The sequence below is a fragment of the Austrofundulus limnaeus genome, unplaced genomic scaffold, assembly GCF_001266775.1.
Source record: "Austrofundulus limnaeus strain Quisiro unplaced genomic scaffold, Austrofundulus_limnaeus-1.0 Scaffold23, whole genome shotgun sequence".
Lineage (NCBI taxonomy): Eukaryota > Metazoa > Chordata > Actinopteri > Cyprinodontiformes > Rivulidae > Austrofundulus > Austrofundulus limnaeus.
In genome coordinates, this window is record NW_013952425.1 from 3,116,851 (window position 1) to 3,120,042 (window position 3,192).

Here is a 3,192-nt window from a genome sequence, read left to right on the forward strand (position 1 = left end):
ACTGGACTCAAACCTGCAGGATTATAATCCCACAGCGCTGCAGGTGAGTTACAAAAACCAAACGTCTAACGTCCTGAACTTTTTTAACAAGTGGGTATATAAAAAGGTCAAAATAGCTGAAAAGTGTGCTGATTTAGCTGCAGAAAAAAAATCACATTAATGGAAAACAATAATTTAACGATGACTCTGTCTCATCAAAGCTGATCAGCTGTGGCCTCCATCTTGAATTGGGTTGACTCCAAAAGTTAGTAAATGGTTACTTTGCATGTTTCATGAAAATCTGTCAAGCAGTTCAAATTATGTTTCACCTTTCACGGGTGTGGGCAATAAAAAAAGAGCTCTACCACCTTATTCAGAATGTCATTTATTCAAATATGAATACAGTTTTGATAATTACAATTTGCAACATAACATTTCCACTCATCATAGAAATTAACTTATTGATAAAAACATAAAATCCCATAGTTTCAAAGAAAATACAGCTTGGCCCAAAGAAAAGAAAAGACAGGAATCCAAACTCACAGCCCTGGGGAACCTCAGGTTAGCTGCCTCATGGAAATAGTAGCMTCTACAGTTTCCAGCAATGTGAAGGTGGTGACGTGTGGAGATAATCTSGGCAGCCAGGCTTAAAGGTCGGACAAATCACTTTTCAAAGAGTGTTTTGTGACACTGGATCCACTAACTTGTAAACATAACAATGTAAACAAATTTCAACCACAAACACGTCTTCTACAACAAACGATGTTTATTGCTCTTAAAAATCATGAAAAATAAATTAGAAATGGAACCAATCGCACAWACCCACCCCCCCACATTGCATAACAAAACATGTAAAAAATTAAAACAATAAAAATCAAACAAAGTCATGCGAACGCAAACAACCTGAATAAATCAGTATTTTTAAAAGAACACAAGTCTTCGCAGTAAAACAGACTGTGTGCTAACAKAGAACTCAGTGCATAATATTCAACCACTTCCTTCAGAAACTTGGTGAAACATGCGTTTATTGAATGTTCGCTAACTATTGCAACWTTTCCCCAGGTCTTTGGTTGGTAAGGAGTTTACAGTGATGACAGTTACGAAAATAAAAAGAGGTGACCTGAACAGGCACTTAAACTACTTACATATTGTAATATTCATCCACAAATGATAAGCTTTGTTTAACATACACAGCTAAGAGATTACCAAGTGTTGTGGAGTCAGTTATTATTATTATTATTATTACTATATATGGCTAAATAAGTCCATAATGAAAAGCTCTAAATAGTTCTGACAGAGATACGGCAAACTGTTATGAATACATTTTTTATTGTTGCACCGAGCTGTTTGTTCAGAGTGAACTGTGATTCTGCATAACCTGCAGAAAATAAAAATAATAATAATAATTTGTAGCATTTTAGTGCTAAATCGCAAGATTACAACCTCCAATGGCATTTAAAGATGCAAAAAGGTAATTATTTTCAATATACAACCCTGATTTGAAATAAAATATTTCAATCACAATGGTACTTCGTAAACATAAAAAATGCGGAAACTAATTTTGTCTAAAATGTGGTGGAAACACAGTTATTTTGAATTTGATAGAAGCAAAATTTTGGGACGAGGGCAGCAAAAGTAAAACTAACAGCTAACGTAATTATTCAGGTTAACTGGCAACAGGTGTGTAAAGAGGACTGGGTTTAAAAAGAGCCTTTTATAATGGCTGAACGTTWGAAGTAAAAACGGGCAGAGGTTCACCAGTCTGTGAAAAATTACGTCTAAAAAAACAGAAAACTGTAAAGACTTGGTTTAAATAAMCCTTCAGCTACAGTTCATATCAAAATATTTCAAGAATCTGAGCACAAAGATTCCACATAATCTGATTAAAGCTCTATCATGCAAAGAAGAAGCCGTATGTGAAAAACATCTAGAGATGTTACTATTTTTGTCCGAGCCAGAGCGCATTAAAAATGTTACAGACGCAATGTAGAAAACTGTTTTACCGTTCAAATTGTAATATTTTGAAGAGGAGATGAATCATACAGCCTATTACTAGAGTTCAGTTCAAAAGCCTGCCTCTCTGATGGTATAGGGGTACATTGCTGCTTATTGCATCAGCAGTTTACCCYACTGGAACGGCGCCATGGATACAGAAAAGTTTATGCAAATATATATGTTCCCATCCGGACGGTGTCCTTTCCAGAGAAAGCTTTGCATTTTTCAGCAAGACACTGCTAAACCGCTACCGCAGCCAGTGATTTAAAACATTTGACTAATTATGAAACAGAAAATCTGCCAAATACATCCTTCATACCTGAACAAACAGCTTGGTGCAACAAGTAGATTAAGCTGCAAGTTTTCCTATTAGATATAAATTTATAAAGTCTGACATATTTAGGACTTAACAAGCTGGAGCACTAAAATATATATTTTATTTAAATCACAAATTACATCATAAAATAATAATGCAAAATCTAAACTGTGCTGGCTCCTCGTGCTGTAAGTGCTACGGCTGACACAACAGAAAATAAAAAAGGGTCGATATCGTGGCGAATACATTTATTTGCTGTCTTTCGTCGAGCTTTGTGTAAAATTTTTTACTTATTCTTACATTTTATTCAGCAGCAGAGAGGCTTCAGTTTTAACGAAACGTCCCGTTTCGATCGGACCGTCCGGCTCTACAGCGGGAAGAACGACGAAACGTACCGTCAAGATTTACTTGTGTTCATGCTTCAAAAACACAAAATCATAGATAAACAAGAAAACATTCACAGATCTTTAAAAAATAATAACCACGCACCATCAAAAAGACAAATAGAAACATCTCAACCATTTCCAAAACGTGATAAATAAAAAATAATAATAAAAAAACTAAAAAGGCACCAACTTAATACAAAAAAAATCAAACCTCTTTGTTCTGTTTGTGGATGATTAAAAGCAGTGTTGGATTGTAACCTGAGAGGGGTCCCTTCCATCCTAATGATAGGAGAATTTATTAAAAGTGGTTTTCTTCGAAGCAGCCGTCACAGTGACTAGAACAGGATTTTTTTAAACATCATTTCAAAATAAAAGCGGAGCTTAAGTCAGGGTTAACTTAAAACTTTAGATCTGCTGACAAACCGAAGCCACGGTGGAGGAGGGTGAGTGGATGGATTTATTTGTGTGTGTGTGTGTGTGTGTGTGTGTGTGTGTGTGTGTGTGTGTGTGTGTGTG

The 3,192-nt window shown here is 35.6% G+C and overlaps 1 protein-coding gene across 1 annotated transcript in view; it reads right to left on the reverse strand.

Moving 5' to 3' along the window:
- Positions 1-344: 344 nt before the first annotated feature.
- Positions 345-3,192, reverse strand: part of zdhhc21 (zDHHC palmitoyltransferase 21) — a gene marked incomplete in the record, with an annotated part of 17,448 nt that continues 14,600 nt past the window's right edge. Inside the window, 1 exon segment of the mRNA XM_014004400.1 lies at positions 345-3,191.